At 40.1% G+C, this 20574-nt stretch overlaps 1 protein-coding gene across 42 annotated transcripts in view; it reads left to right on the top strand.

Moving 5' to 3' along the window:
* The window catches only part of PDLIM5 (PDZ and LIM domain 5), a 153195-nt gene that overhangs the window by 66189 nt on the left and 66432 nt on the right, over positions 1-20574 (top strand). The gene's annotated exons all lie outside the window — the stretch shown is intronic.

The following is a 20574-nucleotide window of genomic DNA, read 5'->3' as shown; positions in this document are numbered from 1 at the left end:
TGAAGCAGGAAGAGCAGCAGCACAAGCAAGAAATTCCTTCAAGCTCTCAAAGCCTCCCCAGGGCTAAATATTGGCTTTTATTAGAATACTACTATTCTTATTTAATGATGTGAGCAAGCATCTTGGAGGAGGATTGGCCTCTGAAGCCGTCACATAATGAGAACCATCTTTTCTTGTTATCAAAGAAAACAACAGCAGTTGCACCCTGTGATTGCTGTTTGTGCCTGCCTTTGGCAATGCCAAGTTCCTCAATGAGTGTTGGTTGAGGCCCATAACAGTATCTCTTCAACAGTTACTGCCTTTTCTGGCAAATTATCCTGCCCTTAATGAAAGGACCACCTCTCCCTGAGAGTTCATCAATATAAGAATAGAAGAAATGACATGGGTGTAAGTTTGACAAACGTCCAGCTCTCCAGGGTGGTGGTGCTTGGTCCCAGCCCTACATGACATGTAGTTGAATGGTTGTGTGAGTGCTTTGTTTTCTAAGAGGCTACAGTTCAGCCTTGCTTGTTGTGTCTTGTTTTTCCTGTTGTCCTGCTGTACTTTGGTCCTTAGCTACCCGTAATAAGGGATTCCATTTGCTCAGCCTCTGAGGAAAGAAGTATCTTGTGGTGTGGTTCATGCCTATGGCGTCTTCTCGAGTGAAACTTGTAAAGTTGGCATTAGAAGTTTCTTGATGGAGCTCATCAGAAGAATCATGCCTTGTATCTAGTGTGTCACTTGCTTTTCTGTGTCCCAATGAGGCAGGCAGGTCGTTTAGAAATGCACTTTCCAAGAGCCCACTGAGTCACTCCAGTAGGCATCTGGGAGTGTAGGGTTTTGGCCTACTTTCTCCTGTTGCCGTAAATTGATGGGCAGGGTTAATATCAGATATAGGAAAGGAATAGCAGGTGTGTCTTTGGTCAGGCAATAACTTGTCGGAGGCTGCTTCTGGTTGGGTGCAGGGATGAGTGGTTTGAAAATCGAATTAATCATGAGTTAGCCTGGTCCCCTCCTGTTCTCACCCTTCCTACCCAGCGTAGCATCTGACTCACCAGCATCAGCTACCTGACAGCTGAAGGCTAAGTCAGGATCAGATTAGCAGAGATCAAAGGAATAGCCTCTGTCCCAGCATCTGGGGGTGGGACAGATGTCCTCTTTTGTGGTTCTATCAGTCTGCGGTCCTATGGTCTCAGCTGTTTCTAATTCTGCCTGGATCCCATGGAACAAAAACCATAGACAGTGCTCTGCTGGCTCCTCTGCTTGTGAAAACTTCCTTGCTCTGCTGTTTAGCAGGAGATTTGCTTCGGTTGTTTATTTGTTCTTTAGAGCCTGGAAGAAAGTGCTTCTTGGAGTCAGACTGGCTCGTGCTAACTACAGATGCTGAATGCCCATGAGAGTATAAACAGGGTGGCAAGATAAGCCATTTTAATATTGAGGGATCTCCATAATTATATTCTTCTCTTCCTGCCTCTTCTCCCAAAACAAGACCAAACTAGATAAAATATTTTGATCCGTGATTGTTCACATGCAAGATTAAAGAGATGCTGTCAATGTGAAACAATGCTGGCCTTCAAAATATGAGTTGATGCCATAGATGGGAAAATCTAATACATATCTAATTTTGTTTTTTCTGCTTTTAATTATCTTTAAGGGTTTTTGTGCTTCTCTGAGCTTTTATCTACTTCCACACAGACTACTGATAGTTTGAACTACAATGCAGGAACGTTGAGGTTAGTCTTGAAAGAGTATATAAATTCTTAGATACCACCCTAGTTTGCTGCTGCTTTAAAGGAACCAGATGATCGGTTGGTTAGTGGTGTTACTTTGAGGTCCAAGAAAATAGGAAGAGCATTATGGCTTGAGCTAATGGCCTTTGCGCTGTGAGCGTGTCCCTGTGGTGTTTTATGAAAGATGTGAAAGAACTCAGTTTGATCACATTAGTCGTAGGAACCAGAATATATTTTGTAAGTTCAGTTTGGTACATTGCTGGTGGTAGCACTGAATGACCTTTATTCATGATAAACTGTAAGAAGTACTGTGTACTCATCTGTGCATGCCTGCTTCACTCTTGATCAGTTATAATTTGTCACAGACTCGTGTTGAATATGTGGAAGTTAGTATAGTGGTGCAGACTTAATTGTAATGTGAAGGTAACGGAAATATGGGGAAAAATGGCTGGACATACCACCAGCCTCCTGGCACGTCAGAGGCGGGACTGGCTGTGCTGTTTGCTAGGGAGGGACTAACCAAAATAAACAGTAGCTATTTGAAAAAGAAACAGGGTCTTGTTCTGGCTTTTTAGCACTTTTATGGTGTGTGTTGTGAGGATCAAAACTACGGTTGGTAGAAAAGCAGTGGTATGCCTTAGGGATTACTAGGCCAGTGAACTCGAGTGGGTCCCATCTGAGGTTGATGGGCTCCAGTATCCCAGTTTGCACGGTGGCTGGGGCATGGCAGCAGCTTGCTTTTTAAATGATATGAAGGAAACTTTGTGAGTCTGCATGGCAAAGGCGAGAGAGGAAATTCTTTATGATCAGCTTCCTTATTATAAGTATTTTAACTTGATATGCTTTTGTACTGTTGGTCAGGTTTTCACTTGACTTCCTCTATTCTTTATGTGCCAAGTGGAAAAAATAAAATCGAGACAAACAAAATAGGCAAAATAGGCAAGAAGTAGCTCGCCTGGAAGGTTGGAAGGGATATTTAAAACAACGTCTTCAAAAGCTTTACCAAGAGGTTTAAAGCAGTATATTTATGGAGGCATATGTGCATGTACCTCTTGTGGAAAACCAGTTTAGATGTTTTGTAACTTGTAAATGAATATTGGCAAAATATTTGAAGGGAGAATAAAATCTCCCTTTTTTCCTATGTAAGGCAATATTGTATGTTGGTTTTTTAAATATGGAATTCTTCTCTGCCCCTGGAAGGAACAATAATTTCAGCTGTCTCAACTGCAAGTCCACTTTGATTGGAGATTGCTTAAATACAAATAGATTAAATTGTGCTTCCCAGACATGTACAGTAGTATGGGCCTAACATTCGCATGTGTTGGCAAGTATTTTCAGGTATATGTCTTTAGAATTAATTCATTCTGTAAACAAGTCTCAGTGTTTATTATGAAGGTTATAATTTTTAAATTGTGTAATAAAAATATAATTTTGGTGTGTTATTTGCTCAGTTTTCACATTAGATATGGTTTAAAAATCAGGGATGTGGTTTTTTTCTTCTTTTTCTAACATGAAATTTTATCTTCGTAGTTTGTTGGGTTTTTAAACATAAGATGCATTGCATAGGAAATTTTTCTTTGTTTATGTCCCTCCCTCCCTGAGATCTTTCTCTTTTGCACCCCAATATTTTATTTTTCAGTTAAAGCCCTTTTCTGGTTCCCATGAGGACAGATGGAAACCAGATGCTTGCTTTTTGGATGTATTTTCAAGTTCAGTAACTTAGTATGGACTTCCATAAATAAATCTCTTAAGTTGCTGAACAGCTAAGAGCCACCACCTATTTTTTAAATATTGTTTTTGGGGACTGTTTCTCCAGACTCCTGCACTTAATGCTCTTTGGAAGTGAGAAAGATAAAGAATTGTGTACGTCTTCTGTTACATGAGGTCATGATACTCATGAAACTTGTGGAAAAAGTGTCAGTGAGCAATACAGGGCTACAAACAAACAAACAAAAACAACAGAAAAGCCTGGAAAGTGGTTTTGTTTGTTTGTTTGTTTTCTTTTATAATATAGAGCTTATTTACCTCTTTATTTTGTAAAACAGATCTGCACAGCTGTAGCGTGCTTTGTAAAGAAATTTATTTCACCTCTCCCTCTGAATTTAGCCATTTAGGACAAAAAGCATTGTGATTGCTCGGCTTGGGAAGTAAAAAGGATTCTCAAGGTGGTTTACCCCTCCCTCTCTGTCTATTACAGTGCTTCAGAAATCCTTTTGGGTGCTGTAGGTTGGCAGTGAGCATTTACTACAGTTCTGCTTCCAGCTCTTCAATGGTTGACTTTAATGGATTTTTGCAAATGAGCACGGGTGTTACAAAGCAGTAGATGAATTTTAGTGATGGCTATAGGCTTTGGTTCTTTTTTTCCCTGATCCTTTTAAAAATACAGAGTTGCCCAAGTGCCACAGGTGAGGCTGGGGCCTGCGGGGTATTTTTGATGTCCGTGTTGACAGGACTCAGAGTCAAAATTCAGATGAGCCTTAAGCCAGTGTTCTGCAGTTGGTAAACGCAAGCGTTAAAAACCGTGTCACTTATTTTATCTGCCTGCCTGAGTACAAATCTTTATCATACCGTTCTCCCTCATCCTTTCAGTTTTTCTCTCAGGAAACATGAAGTCTAGACTTCTAGCTTAAGAACAGCTGAAATGCTCATGATTTGAGGTGGGGTAATAGGGAAAAAATGTTATGGATCACTTGATTTCTATTTTCTAAGGTCATTTTTCAAGTTATCCATTTCAGAAATGGTTGTCTGCAGTAAGACTAGCTCAGTATGCTTTTTACTTACTACTTCTATTGTTCTGACCGAGTCTTGCTTTTATTATAAAACAGTATAATGATATTACCATTTATTGTGTTGAGATCCCTGCTCCGCTTTGGAAATGCACAGGAGGAAGAGAGTTTTGCTGTGTGAGGAATGTGTGTTCTGACAAATAAATGATCTTGTTCCCATTTTGAAGATGGGGAGGTGAGACACCTTGATGTAGAGCAGGTTTTAAGAAACTTGAGTCCTTTCCTCCTCAGGTGTTGAAATATTCACCTAGTGTAGGTTAGCTGTAAACTATTTAATTTTACAAAAAAAACCAACCAGCAATGCAGGGAGTGGCACAGCCGTAGTCACTGTTACAGGAGGATCTGAAGTCCTAAAGTTTAAAAGTTTAAGTTGTTTCCATAGAAAGGTGAGAAAAGAGTATAGCTGCTAAATAAAATGGCAGGAGAGGCTATTATAAGAAAAATAAAAGAAGAGGAATATGCAGAAGAATATAAGTATAGAAAGGATTTAGAACTATTAACAATACAGGCTTCACTTGAGATGATGATTAAAAGTCATGCTTTCACATTTATGAGTCATGGGTTCCTTGGGGTGGATATTTTGTTTCCATAAACCATATAAGGATGAGCTTTAAGAAAGCTATGACAAGAATGCATTCGGAAGTCTTGTATTTTTCCAACTTTGGTTTACTAGTCATCATTATTTCCCTTACATAGGCATTTTGACTTTAGTTTTGTTGTTTGGTGATTTGTTTTTTTTAGCATATAGAAGAAGGTGGTTTGTCCTGGCCAGTTGAATGTAGGCAATAAACTGGTTGAAAGCATCAGAACTTTTGAGCAATTTTTTCTAAACCTGGAAACAATTTTTTGCTGGAATTCTTTTTCCTGTAATGTCAATTCTTGCATAACTCTTCTTTCAAGGATATCAAAAGTGATTCTTGGTTGATTAAGGAAATAAGCACTATTATCCCATTTTAATTGAGAGTGGAGGCCGAAAAATCACAGAACTCAACAGAGGTCAAATGGCTAGGAATATACAAACAAACTGTATATTTATAGTTTAGCTGGTAGTCAAAACCTGTCTGATCAGTTGCTGATCCTAAATGGTCGCAGCCTCCTCTCTGCCAAATGCCAGCGTTTCATCAACTTCAAGCCTTAAAGCTCCTCTCCGGTTAACTTTTTTAGAAAAAAAAGAAATACAAATAAATAAATCAGTTGTCAAAGTTTTCAGTAGCCTGTAAGCTCAAAGCAGTAGGGTTTTGGGGAATGAATCTGCCTGGCTTAGTGATGCAGGCATGGATCTGCCTTGCTCCTCTGTGTATTAAAATTCCCGAGTCTCTTTTGTTTTATCATATTATTTTTATGGAGTTGCATGGAAAAGTATTTCCAAAGAAGCATTCAGGTTACAAAGCCAGGTATGCAGTAATAGGAAGACATGGTAATAGAAGAGTCTCTATTAAAAACAAAAATATATTACTTACGGCTGCAGAAGAGAGCCTGCGTGACCAGGCAAGAAAAGCAATAAGGCAAAGTGAAGTAACATGTCCCTCAGAGTTTATTGGGTAAAACTATCTGGTGACTTGTTCTGGAGTCCCTCTTGTGATCTCTGAATTCTCTATTTCAGCAGTGCTCAACTCGCATGTTCTCAGAAACTTTCGTTGCAGGGCTGGAAGGGGAGGAGAGCTGTGCCAGCAGAGCTGTAATTGGGGGGTCAGCCTGGAACGCAGGTGGATATGAATATTCGTATAGGCTGCCAGCACGGGTCTTGGGACCTGTTTTCCTTATGGAATTGTGAACGACGGTGTGTATGTCTGGTGTGGGGCTGCCCAGCCCTCATCATGCCCTCTTTGGGGTTTGCTCCATGGTGTGAGGTTGCTGAAGGGGCTGAGGAGAGGCGCTGTGCGGAGCTGGGGCTTGCCTGGCCCATCAGCGGCCAGTAGGGACATTCAGTATGTAGCTTGTTAAGGAAGAGGTAATCCAAGGTTGCGTGCCTCGCGGCATGAAAATCGCCAAGTGCTTTTGTCAGTCTGACCTTTGGGTTTGGAAGTAACCTGACCTGCAGGACCAGGGCTCTGTGCAATGTACAGTAAGCAGGTGCTGCTGAGAAAGTCACTTTTAATCTGCAAATTTGCAGAATCCGTTTCCGAGCCGGCGTTTCTTTGAAGTAAATCCCATGAACTCTGGGCAGGCTCTTCAAATTCTTGTGAGCTTTGTAAACACCAGCTTCAGGACTTGGAGACAAGACATTGCTGGTGTAGAGGGCTCTGCTGGTGGTGTGGTACTGAAGACAACCTTCTCTCCTCAGAGTGTGGGCTGGTGCCTTCCCAGGTGTCATCTCAGCCTGCAGCTGCAGGAGCGTGCCTGAGGCACAGGGTGACAGCTGACCTGAAGCCTTTCCAGGCTTCTCATACCCTTACATCTTAACAGGAGCTTTTCTAAAGCTGAAAGGGTTTTGCCTGTGGCTTTTTATGCCATACATTGCAGTGCGAGCAACTGAGCCATCTTAAGTTCTCCTGTTTTATCTGTTTTTGACATTTAAGCGGTGTTGGGTAAAAAGTTGTTCAAATAATTCAAAGCTAATGAAGATGATGGCTTCCTCTTTGAATCAAAGGTGTCTTGGTGCATAAGTATATGCACTTTTTTTTTTTAATTGGAGGCAAGGTTGAAAGCTTTTCCTCCTAATTTAGCAGCTGAACAGGTTTTGCTAGCTAAACCATGCCTTTGGAAAGCCTGCCCACAACCTGCATAAATGGAAGGGTACAGCTCTTGCTTCAGCTGGAATTCAAAATCTTCTGTTGTGCACAGCACTTTGCTGCACGCCAGCTAGCAATTAGATGAACCACAAAACATGCTGCAGCGAAGTGAACCTGACAAACTAAAGACTTGCCTTGAAGTTCAAAGGAGAGTTGCTGGGGTGAAAATGGAAGGTCGGAGGGTAAAAATGGAGTTCAGTGACTTTTGCAGGATTATACTTACCCCTTTGCCAGGAAAATGGGTGGGAGTGAGGGCTAGTTAAGCAATAGCAGTCTTTTCCACATTGTGTACATTAGAGCCTTCCTGGGGATCTTCAGAGCTGCAGAATATCAGGATTTGTAAAGGCCATTCAGTTTCTTGAGTTCAGTACAGTATGTAGCATAGGAACATGAATCCAGTAGTAAATATAGAAAGAGGACAATGCCAGGTGCCAAAGATAGATCATTATTTACTGAACGTCAAAATGTTTCCTTCAACTTTGGTTTAAAAACATTTTTTACTTTAATTTCAGTTACATTTCCATCCCCACAGTATCATTGATACCACCATGGGCCGGGGAAGGGGGAGGGAAGGCAAAGAGAATGAAGCAAAGGAGTAGCCCTGGAATTAAACATTTAATTCGGTGAGGGTTGAAGAGGAAACACATAATGTGGGGGTTTTAATTTCCTTTTAGTTTGTTTGCCCCCAGGAAAATGTAAAATATCACCTTTGAGCTGCAGCAAGTGGAGCGAATTTACCATTATGCTTTTGGAGTTTTATTGGTATCATGATGACCTGAACCAGGGGGTAATCAGCTTAGGAGGATATTTCAAAATTCCACCTTCATTTGTATGAAAATTAGGAGGCCATCATGAAGTAATTGCCTCTCATAAGCTGGGACCCTGTAAATTCAATTTGGGGTAAATTTTCAGGATTGCTACCTTCATAATCCAAGTTCTGTACAGAATAAGTGTTGGTCAATTGAGAGGCTGCTTGGGAGGATAGCTCAGATGTTATCATTAGCAAAGCCTTATAAGCAGCTGAGTGGGAAATCACTGTTGGGACATCACTATTTTTGAAGGGTAGCGAGTGCATGTGGGAGGAGGTTTGCAAGTCTTGTGTAATCTGAGAGTCCCTCACTGAAAATGGAGGGAGAAAGTGTTGGATCCCAGAAGTTCCCACCTGTTTGCAATGCATCAAGTGGTAACTAAAGGGTCATACTGGTCTTGCTTTTTTTTCATTAACCAATGAGAAACGCCTTTGCTTGGTACAAGTTGCTGCATAGCACAGACATCTGACAAATAGAACAAAATCTAATTCTGAACTTTGTATCTTAATTTGTGGGTTTTTTTAAAAAAATTGTTTTCAGACAGGAAAGTAAAAATTTTGGGGTTTTTTTGAAGTGATGTAAGTGATTTTGCTGACCCTATAGATGTCTGTTGTAAGGTCCGAAGTCATGCATATCTTCTAGATATGTTTAGCACTAGCCGAAGAATAAATGTTTATCACCTGCTGTTATTGTATGGACTGTATGCTTTAATTCTTACATTTAAGATAGATATGGAAATAATTGCCTTCCATTATAGTTCCACTATAGGGATTAAACTACTCTGAAAGTACAATGATATGAGACTTTCTTAAAACAAAGATTTAATTGCTAAAACAAAAAATGCACAGTGCAAAATATTATATGAGTTTCAAAAGTGATTTTACACAAGCAAATCATTAAAAGGTGATAGTTTTGGCTTGATTTTTAGATCATAGAGTGGTTTAGGTTGGAAGGGACCTTAAAGATCATCTAGTTCCAACCCTCCTGCCATGGGCAGGGACACCCTCTACTAGACCAGATTGCTCAAAGCCCAATCCAGCCTGGCCTTGAACACTTCCAGGGATGAGGCAGCCACCACACAACTTGGTGTCATCAGCAAACTTGCTGAGGGTGCACTCAGTCCCACCGTCCATGTCGCCCACAAAGATGTTAAACAGCACTTGTCCCAGTACCGACCCCTGAGGAGCACCGCTCGTCACTGGTCTCCACTTGGACATCAAGCCGTTGATTGCAACTCTTTCAGTGCGACCATCCAGCCAATTCGTTATGCACCGAGTGGTCCATCCATCAAATCTGTGTCTCTCCAATTTAGAGACCAGAATGTCCTGCAGGACAGTGTCAAATGCTTTTTACAAGTCCAGGTAGGTGATGTCAGTTTCTCCTCCCTTATCCACCAACACTGTAACCCAGTTGTAGAAGGCCACCAAATTGTTCAGACACAATTTGCCTTTAGCGAAGCCATGTTGGCTGTCACCGATCACTTCCTTATTTTCCATGTTCCTTAGTATAGTTTCCGGGAGGATCTGCTCCATGATCTTGCTGGGCACAGAGGTGAGACTGACCTGCCTGTAGTTCCCTGGGCCTTTCTTTTTAAGAATGGGCATCCTTTTAAAAAATGGTCCAGTTAGCAGGAACTTTACCAGGCTGCCATGACTTCTCAAATATGATGGACAGTGGTTTAGCAACTTCATCGAACAGTTCCTTTGGGACCTGTGGATGCATCTCATCGAGTCCCTTCAGGTTTCTTAGATGGTCTCAAACCTGATCATCTCCTACAGTGTGTGGTTCTTCATTCTCCCAGTCCCTGCCTTTGCCTTCTGCGACTTGAGTGGTGTGGCTAGAGCACTTGTTGATGAAGACTGAGGCAAGAAAGTCATTAAGTACCTCAGCCTTCTCCATGTCCTGGGTGATCAGGTCTCCTGTTTCCTTCTGGAGAGGGCCTACCTTTTCCCTAGTCTTCCTTTTATTGCTGATGTACCTGTCATCATCAACGCATTGAGCCTCCTGGATTGCTTTTACCCTGCTGTGTTGTCCCTCCAACAGATAGTAGGGTGGTTGAAGTGCCCCAGGATGTACAATAGTTTAGAAGCCTAAAAGAAGTAGGAATATATTTGTGGGCAGCAGGGAATCGCCTAATCCACTCCACATGGTTTGATTTATATGGTCCGACTGTAAGCAAGAGCTAATGTTTGCAAGCTGAAATTTAATACAGAAAATATATCTAGGTTGATTGTGGTGGTAACTAGTGTTACTAGGAGTCTGACTGCTGCCTAACAGTAGTCTGCAGGTTTCAAACTCCTCAAGTTACTTTTGCTTGTCTTTTAAGTTGATTTACGTTCCAGGTGTTGAAAAGCCGTTTCATTGCTATTAAAGGGTGAAGCAGAATACGTGTTCAACTATCCCCACTATGAAGAGGTGCAACTCTTCCTAAGCTATCTTTAATAGCATAGATGCTTCTAAGTAGTAGATTGAATTTATTTCCAAAACATTAAATAAGTATGTCCTAGGAATGCAGCAACAAAACTAAGCTAGTCTTCATTATGAAAGTCTAAAAAAAATCTCTTGAAAACCACAGGAGTTAATTTTGCTGACTATCAATATCTAGATGATGTGCAATACAGCTTCTCTTTAATAGGCAGAAGTGCCAACTGCCTACATAAGGGGAAAACATTTGCTGCCATCCGATTGTGTAATACCAAATCAGCCTTTCTGTAGTCATTGTATCTCAGTTTGGGATTACACCACCGTTTTCAAGACCTGTAGTGGCCATTGAAGTTGGCTCTGTGCAATTTTTGTTTTTCCTTATCTCTCATCACACAGATGATGCTTGCTTTTTTGGGGGGGTGTGTGTGTTTGGTTTTTGCTTTTTGTTTTGTTTTTCAGAAAAAGGCAGAAATCAAGCCATTAAATATTTCAGACTTTGATGGCTGATAAGCAAGCAATGTTGTTTGCTCTTAGTGTGATTTCCTGGTTAAGTCCTGCTTTTTAGTTACTCTGATGAAAATGTTCATAGCTGTCTTTCAGGAAGCTCTTTTGGTAACTGTTTTCCTCCCATTTATAAATAATCCTCAGAGGGGAGTGTAGGGTTTTTTCTTTAATGAGCTATAGCAAGCCATCAGAAAAGTAATATTCTTAGGATTTTGTTATATTTTGTTTCATTTGAAGTGATCTTCATGGAGTATTATTCTCCAGGAGGCCTTTTAATGCAATTCTGGCTTTCATTTCCTTATTTTCTAATGGACTTCCGTGGTATTCACAGTGACAGTCACTGATACTTCATAAGCACTGCAGTGTAATGTATCAAAATGTTTTTTCTTTCTCTAGTAATATTACCTACTGTGTGTGGCAGCTAATTACAGCTTTTTTAAAGATGCTGTATTACTTGCAAAATGTTTTCCATTAGTGATCTTGATGTTTCAGGTGTTACTTTGTCAGACCTGATTTAGTAGATAAGCGTAGATTTAAAATTCATGATTTCTAGTTCCATTTCTGGATTTGCAGCAGACTTGGTTTGGCTTTAATGTTTTACTTCCTAAACCTAGAAGTTTCCTCTTTTTCTTATGCAAATAACCTTTATCTACCCTTCAAATCTGATCTTACTTGATATAGATGATATGAAGAAAAATAAAGTATCATGATGACCGTTAAATCAGGGCTGAGTACCTGTCATCTTTGATAGTTCCTTGTGAACTAAAGTGTCTGCGTTCTCCCCCCAGTATTTTCTGGTTGTTAGGAACCTATAGGCAAATATTGATTGCTATACTTATTTTTACATTTTGGTGATGATGTAAATCTGCTTTGAATTGTTAAATAATATTTAGGTTTCGGTGCACACAGGTTTCACTTCCTGAAGAGAAGTTTCCTACAAGCAAATAAAATGAGAAGAAAGGTGCACTCTTGGATGCTCTGGTGCAAAACACATTGTAGAGATTCATTGCCCTGTAAAACAGACCTGAAAGTTTCATCTTTTAATGCTGCTGTTAGTTCAATATTAGAAGTAAAATCCAGCTGTGCCTGGTGCTTGAATAACAAAGAGCTGTGTATATATTGATTTTTACGTCCCCACCACCGCCTTGCATTTTCTGGTGGGACGTGTTTTGGCCTGACACTGAGTAGGATGTGTTTCAGTGGATGTGTTCTGGTCTGAACACTAAGCCTGAGAAATAATAAGGGAACTGGAAAACCTTAGGGATGGCTTTGTCTTAGAGGAGTGTATTGGATCAGTGAACCTGTTCGTCTGGTATCCGGACCCGTTGTGGCTGGTATCTGATGATTCAGCAGAGGAGCAGGGGTGAGAAGTAAACCATGCCTTTGTAACCCCTGTGTGGTGAAAACCTGGGTGCTTACACAAGAGATATGTGTCTGATTATCATAAACACTTGTAACTAATAATTAAATTGGGGTCTTATGGGCGTTGTTTTGTGTATCTGTCACCATGACTCTTGTCCCAGACAGGCTGACAACATCAAGGTGTTTGTGCTGTGTGCAGATGGAAAGTATTTTCTCACGTTGTTTGTTTGTGTTTGGTTTTTTTTTAATTGCACTTTCCTCCAGCTTTGTGCACAGTGTACCCCCACTTTCAGCTAATGCACAGTGAGTTATGCAGGAAAAATTGGTCAATTTTCTTTACTCGCTAGTATGCACCTTTACTGCTTTTGGCAGGATCTGCACCAGATCTGAGACTTTGTCAACTCTGCGGTTTGAGACCTGACATTTCAGTTTAGTCACAGCTGAATCCTTATTCCTCCCCAGGAAAAAAAAAAAGGTGCTTTTTCTCTGCAGTGGCTCATGTGCACATTCTTTCACTTGTGGAGATGCAGCAATTTCTGGTCTTGAAAGGACTTTGGTTCCCAGCTGGGGCAGAGCCCCAGAGGACGTGGTTTCCTCCTGACCTTGTGGCTCTTCTGGTGGAGCCCTTCTGTGTTTGAGCCTCTGCCCCAAAAGTGCTTTGAAATAAAAAAATTCCCTTCCTTCCTGCGATGAGTAAGGAGGTTTGAGAGACCCTACCTCAACTTCATAGAAGTTTTGAAGTGCCCTTTTAACCTGCTGCATTTGTTTTGTGTTTGCTTCACAATCCTCCTCTGTCTTGCACGTGACCTGATGCCACTGGTGGCTGCTGCAGATGTCAGATCCTCGCTCTCCCCAGCCCTGAGGGAACTACTCAATACAAGGGAAGTGTTTGATGCTGCCAATTTCAGGGAGCTCTGAGAAGTGGGAACGGTGGGCATCTAGACAGACTATAAAGATGAGAGCAAAGGGAGCAGAGCAGGAGGGAAACAGTTGCCAGAAAGAACATTTTGTTTCAAAGAATGAGGAAGCTTTTAAGGAAAGATAGTGTAACTTTTAGCAGAAGGAGGAAAAGAAATAGCAAAGGCGGGGGAAAAAACAATGAAAACGATGTGGCACATTCTCAGCACAGAGATGTTAGTGTTGGCTCATAGCGCTGAATGACCATCTCTTCTGCAAAAATATGATGAAGATTGCCTTTGCTTCTGACCCACGAGAGTTTAAAAACAAAACCAGTAGCAATAAATGTATGAAATGGAAAAAAATAATTATTATTGGAAATATTTCAAGAATGCTTTGGGTAGTAATTTGCCTACTTAAAAATTGGGCAAGTTTGCTCACTTGCCTTAGATGCCTCAAAGCAGAATTCACAGAGCTACGGTGGGGGAGTTGTGCCTGCTTCTTGAACCAGAACTGAACATGGATTGATTTATTTATTTTTACTTAATAGCATCTACTTCTCTTACAAACTGAGTAAATGATTGTTATTCCTGCTTATTTTCTCAGTTTAGGCTTAATTGAACTTGATGTTAACTAAATGTTTGGTGCATACTTTGTAAAACATTGGCGCAAGTTTAGGCTTTAGCTTTTTTTCCAGCATTCTTGTGGACTGTGTAAGCTGAGTAGAGACTGTCTGTTAAAATGAAATTTGCAAATGATTTCAGTCTCTCTTACATTTAAATTCACAACAGATTTATGTGCTTTCATATTTTGGGATCATCAATATTCCTCTTAACGCTTTACAACTTTTAAGCTTATAATGTCTGCTGAGTATTTTACTCCACAGTTTTGGCAAGCTTTAATTTCTGAACACTTCTAATTCTTACCAAGATACAATTAAAATATTACTTTAAAAAAAACCACAAAACAAAACAACAAAAAAACCCCAGAAAACCCAACCCCAAAAAGCCCTCGAAGGTTTTAGAAGTTAGTTTTATGTGGGTGTGGCTGAGCATGAAACCTTCCAAAATAAAAATGGTGAAATCTGAGAGGCTACAAGCCATTGTCTGAGAGAAGCACAAATTTCATAGAAAATTTATGTTAACGAGTGAGGCTCTTTAGAAGCTGGTGTTTGATGTTGCTTTCTGTTTGAAATAAAGTAGTCTTCACTGGGCAATTTAATGGGTTTTCTGAGTGGCAATTGTTTTGGGGAGGTTGCTTTTTTTTGCCTAGTCTGTTGTTTGCATTTAGGATGTGAGTGATTGCTGCTGTACAAGAGAGAAAGTCTTGGCAGAAGGGAATGAATTATGGAAATAACACAAGCTTCGGCAGAGGGGACTTTTGACACTCACTTAATGTCTTTTGGAGGGAAAAAGACCAAACCCAGAGTAGTTAGTCTATTGACCATATAATATCCTTTCTAACTACTAAGCTTCTATGTGAAAAATGGAATGTAGAATACGTTCTTCAAATGTATTACAGAGTTTAGGAAGCCAAAGTTTTAATGAGCACAGTGACTTCAGAGATAACTAATGCTTCTCGATTACTAACAGATTATTTTTCCTTTACATACAAAGCCACTCCACATGAGCAGACTATAAGTTTCAGTGACACATGGAGTCACTAAAATACACGTACTGTGCTAAGTATAATGTATTACAGTTTTTGCAAGTACAAAAATGCGTAATATTTTCCATTCAAGACCTCTCAAGCACTGAAATTTATACGTGTGCCTGCTGTCGATAGTGATCTTGGAGTCCCTTGGCCAAAAGAGTTGCCAGTTATCTCCTTTCCAAGTTTTGGAAGGAAGGCGATGGTTCAACAAGTCAGTCATTTTCCACAAAGTCTTATTAACCCATAAGAAACCACCCCATGAATGTGATAGTTAAGTGAATGCGGGGACTAATGCTTTTGTGTGGCATCTCTTGGAGCTGCCTAAAAAGGAGCAACGTTGAATAACTAAATTATAACGAGAGTATGGTTGTGGGATTTTTGTATCCTGTTATACTTGGCTGAAGGGAGCTTTCCTGGAGCAGAAAGCTCCTAGAGAAATTTGAAGGAGTTGGAGCAAGGGCAGACCGAAGTTCTCATGGCAGGGCTGCTAGGATGAGGTGGCACAGTGCTGCGAGTACATTTCTTGGGCTTACGTGGAAGTCTGGACAAAATTAAGTTTCAGAACAAGTCAAGTAAACAATACTGTCATTTAAAAAAAAATAGTCAAAAATCAATATTAAATGACAGTTACGTAAAAGACATTTTGACAGGAAATGGGACTGAGGAGAAGTGGATGTCTCACGTAAGTGCAAATTGCTTCCTGCACTTCCTAGCTGCCCATGTGAAAAGCTGTTAGGGTTGGGCTTTTTTAAGGATCCAGATAAATTTCAGATCCAGTATTTTAAACTAATGAATAAAATCTATGGGTCACTTTATTTATATTTTTTTTAACAAAACCAAACGATCCTTACTTACATTAGCTGTTAAAGTATTTTAATGACATACAATGTAGTTGTTGCAAATAAATAACAAATACTGCTTACAGATTGTGTTATGCAACGTGCATAGAGGTGAGCGGGGGTAGCATGCCAGTGCTAAAGTTAATAATATATCAATTCAATGTTGTTGTTGTTGTTCATTTCAAAGAAAGGGGGGGGAAGGGTTGGAGAAATTGGAACTACGTTTCATGTAGTTCCATATCTGGAACTATCCATAATCTGTTAGACTAATCTTGGTAGAGAGGATGGATTCCTAACTGGTATATGTTTGTTTACTTTAATGCGTTTTGGAACAAAATACAGTTATAAAGTTTTGAATTTCTCTCGATGTGGAGAAAAAAAAAAGAGTTCTTTGTTTAATGAGAAGTACTTCATCTGCTGTTAAAGATAATGGAGCCTGAGGCATTTAGCAGCCTTCTTGGAGAAACATAACACCTTGCAGGGCTGGACCTGAAGTGTTTCTGCCATAAACCAGTAATTAGCAGACACAGCACATCTTTGATCAAGGTCTGAAAAAAGGACATTGTGAAACTATTCCTTTTGTTTTCCTTTTCTTTCTTTGCAAAAGAGAGAGGGAGAAGGTTGTAGCTTGCTACGCGGTTTTGTCTGAGGGTGTAATTTTATGGCAAACTTTTACTTTAAAGCTACACCTTTAATTTTAATCATGGTTATTTTTCTTGGCTGAGTTACGTTTTTTCTTTTTTTTTTTTCTTCCCTCCAGTACATTAGCACTAGAGAATGTCTCCTTGTTAAGATGAGATATCATGAATAGCTGCACACTGTGGGTGAGGTCAAAAGGAAGTATGAGGGTGAGCTGGAGTAATTGCAAACATTAGATATTTACTCTTCACTACCCTATTCATTGTATAATTCGCCCAAATGACTTCATTCTTAAAAAATGCTGAGAATTCATCTGATCCTTCTCATGACGCACCATGTTCCTGCTGTTTGGTTTTGTTTTTTTTAAATACCATGGAAGACTTCTCTCATGATGAGTCACCAAATCATTAAGTTACCTCTTGGCATTTTCAGCATTTTTCCTTTTTGCCTGTCTGTCTTTCAATCAGAGTGGGTTTTTTTTCGTGGGGGTGTTTTGCTGGGTTTTTTTTTTGTTTATTTTGGAGTTTGTTTGGTTCTTGAATTGCTCTTCCTAAAGAGGATCTGTCAGACTTTGCTGCTGCCCATTTAGATAAAAATGTGGAAACAAAGATACATTATATGCTATCAATGGTCTAACACTATTCCCTGCTTTAGGTCACTGTAGATTGTTAATGGTCAGGCAGGGAGGCAAAAGGTAGAACTGGCAGAAATGGGCAGAAACTGGCAGAAATGGGCAGAACCCAAAAGATGATCAGATTTCTGTGATGGTAGAAGTGGAAGTGTTTTAGTGTGGCATTAGGGAGCTCTTGTGGCTGCAATTATTTCAAACTCTCTGCACCTCTGGGGCTGGTCAAACCTGTAGGAAAGGCTTGGGTAGACAAGGATCAGCCCTAGTGAGAACTCTCCAAAAATCAGGCTTTGTGCATGTGGCTACTGCAGCAGGACATTGCTGGAGTGAAGAAGACTGTGGGATATCATGTATGGAGACTAGAAGGTGGTCAGCACTACTTTGTTGGTTTCCAAACCATGGTACCAAACTCAAGCTTTGTTTAACTATGCAGAATATTTTTCAGGACTGTGAAGAAATGATTTCTCATTTTGCATGAGAAAGCAGAAATCTTTAGTCTTCCACAAGTCAGGGAAGTGTTTTTCTCCTTGTTCATGGATGTTTCCTGTTGGAGATAGCAGCTGGCCCAAGAAAATAATATTGGTCCCTCCTCTGCTTAACATAAATGTGTTATTAAGAAAAGATGTCTGGACAGTTGAGCTTTTCATCTTTGTCCAAAGGGATTGCCCAAGAAGCGCAATTTACAGTGTGGAGACCAATGTTTCACATCATGTATTTCCTAGCTCCAAATCAAATGCATGCCTAAAAATGGTTGTAGGAAGCAGTGGAGACCCATGATCACCCCAGCCCCACCCCGCCCCGAGAAAATGCCATCAAGTAGTAGACTATGGAGATGCACTCCTCGCCATGGTTTACCAGGGTAGTATCTTTTACTAAAAAGGCATCTGTATAACAATAATTCGCAGTGAGCAACTGGTTGTAAAATTTTTTTTCTGCAGTCAGTGAGGCAATGCTTTGAGAGTTCTTGTATTTAGGGTAAATACTTCCCTCCTCCATTCCGCTCTTAAATAGCAGAATTTTTTGCTAATGCCTTTGAAAGACTGTGTAGGTTCTCCTGTATGACTGGTGGCGATTTCCCATTCACAGTCTCAAGTGAAACTTTTCTACCTGTTTCTAGTTTGACCTGTGCATCCCATCTAGTACCTTTTTGAAATTTCAAGGCCTCATTAGCTAGCATGTAAATTGTGGTGCCATTGACCTCACACATTTATTTTCAGTAGCGTCCATAGTTATTGAGTGAAAGATTTAAGGAAACAATGTGAAGTTGGCCACAGCTTATCTTCACTGCTTAAAATAACGTAGATAGCTCGGAGAGTGGTGTGATCTTTAGTGACATTTTAATTGTTGGCACACTTTGAAATAGCCAGCTGGGGCATCGCAGATAGACTACAGTTTTGAAGCCTTGCAGATACCATCTAAATGCCAAACTTTTGAGTAGCAAAATAATGCATTTATATATAGATTAAACACGCAGTAATCAGAAGTGCCTCACAACGTGTGCCAGTAATGGTGAACAGCTGCATTAGAACAATGCAGCTGTTACAACTCCTCCATGCCCCACAATACATGTATTTGTCTGGTCCAAATATTACTCATTACTCTATGCTTTTTTGAGGATACAGAGAATCATTGGGGATGCATTCGTTTGAGGAAATCAGTCCTTAATTATAGTCTATCAAGGGAGTGAAAGGTATAAGCAAACCCACAGACATTAAAAAAAAAAAATAAGCCAACCTCATTCTCGCACAGCAAATGAACTGCATCTTGCCCTGAGGATCTTTGCTTTGGTGTCTGAAAACAAATATCGCTGTAACACAATTGTATACTGCGTGTGTGTATGGTGTCTAATGCATTGCAGTGCTATCTCCTCACAGGCTTCAGCTAAATTTGCAAAATACACGGTGCTGCTACAGACATACGTAATCTTCTGTGTCATTTTAATTACTATTCTTTGTATACTGTGTTTGGCTGCTCATTACTCTAAAGGGGGTAAAATGCCTGGCCAAATCTTGAGCCTGTTTACAAGGGAGGAGGTGAGAATATTGAAGGACAGGGCTCTCGGATGTGTCAACATAAGCTGTCTGTCTCCATGTGTTAGGACAACTCTCTGGCCTTTTTCCGTGAAATCAGTAATACAGGCTCTGTGAGGCATTTGTTGAAAGAGGTAATGATAAATTTAGATATGGAAGAATTATTGTTTGTTTCTTTTCTCAGAAGAATTGCTCCTCTCTCCAGAAGAATTGCTCCTCTCTTAGCGGGCAATAAATTACTTCTTAAATTTTGCCCGCTGTTTTTATGCCAGCTGTAGTCATTGAGTTAGAACAAGCCTGGCCTGTATGGGCAGTCTGAAAAAGTTACCACATTTGATTCACTGAAAAAAATGAGACCCTTCAAATTACAAGTACCAGCAACTTAATCCAGCAACCGGACAGGATTTTATATGGTATGAGGGTGTGAGACGCTTGAAGATCTCCTCCCACGGCAATTGAACCTGAGGTTGAGAGGTGTCAGCTCTGAATTGCCAAAATCTTTTTTGTGTCTGGGGTGGCATATTTGTGTTAAGAAGCACATAGTGTTACTCCCTGCATGAAGTACACCAAATTTGTCATGTGACTGAGAACAATTTAACTGATCACTTTCTTTGTGTTTTTGTTTCCTACAAATTGCTTCATTTATTTGTATGGCCAGAGGTATTTGTTTTATACTTGTAACTTTTAATTTAAAGCATTAAACATAGGATGATTAATTAAAGATAAAGATGAGAAAACTGAAAGTGACTTAATCATTATGTTGTAACAAACCAGTAGCAAAAATGGAGACAAGAATGCTTTAGCCTCTTCTAGCCATACCAGTGCGTAGCTATAAAAATTATTGGTAGTAACAGCCAGTGTTATTCTGTGCCTGTTGCTGAGGCGTGTTTCATGCCAGTGAGCATTTGAGGACTGGAACATAAAGTTGAAAAAATTCTTTCACCATGATGGAAACCAGTCTTGTCATCATCATTGTCATCATGCTGCCTATGCCTTGTTTTCCCCTTGGGGGTTTTTATTAGAGGAAGCCTTCAGCAGCCTCTGATTAAGCTGCAGAAAGTTAAATCATACAAAGCAGAAAAAGAGCAAAGCTGTCAAGGTCTCAGACCAGGAAATCCAGGGAAAGCCTGCGCCTCTCTGTGAGGAGCTGCACTTTGGAAGTCTGATGTGCTTTATCTGCACTGCAACTTCCTAAGGAATACAGCGGCACAGATCTGATTTTGACTGCATTACCAATTTACAAACAGCCTAATTAAAAACTTCTTGAAGCTGACATGACCGTACTGTTTGTACTGCTTTAGGACCCTGGTCAAATTTTTTTTTTCTCCCCTATATTAGTTATGTAAAGCAAAATGTTAATAGGAAGATATCAGAAAGTCAAGAAAATGATGACTCTCATCAAATGCTAGGCAAAACTTTCTTGCTGCTGCTTTTGAGTCTCCAATGCTAGTGTTAAATCAAATGTCCATTGAATTCAATAGTTTAATGAGACTGCCAGAAAGACAATGAGCTTGAAAAATAGCCGGTTGACCCAGGTCCAAAAGTTTTCTGATCAAAAAGTT

Source organism: Larus michahellis, chromosome 5 (genome assembly GCF_964199755.1).
Source record: "Larus michahellis chromosome 5, bLarMic1.1, whole genome shotgun sequence".
Taxonomy (NCBI): domain Eukaryota; kingdom Metazoa; phylum Chordata; class Aves; order Charadriiformes; family Laridae; genus Larus; species Larus michahellis.
This window is presented reverse-complemented; position numbering and strand designations above follow the sequence as displayed.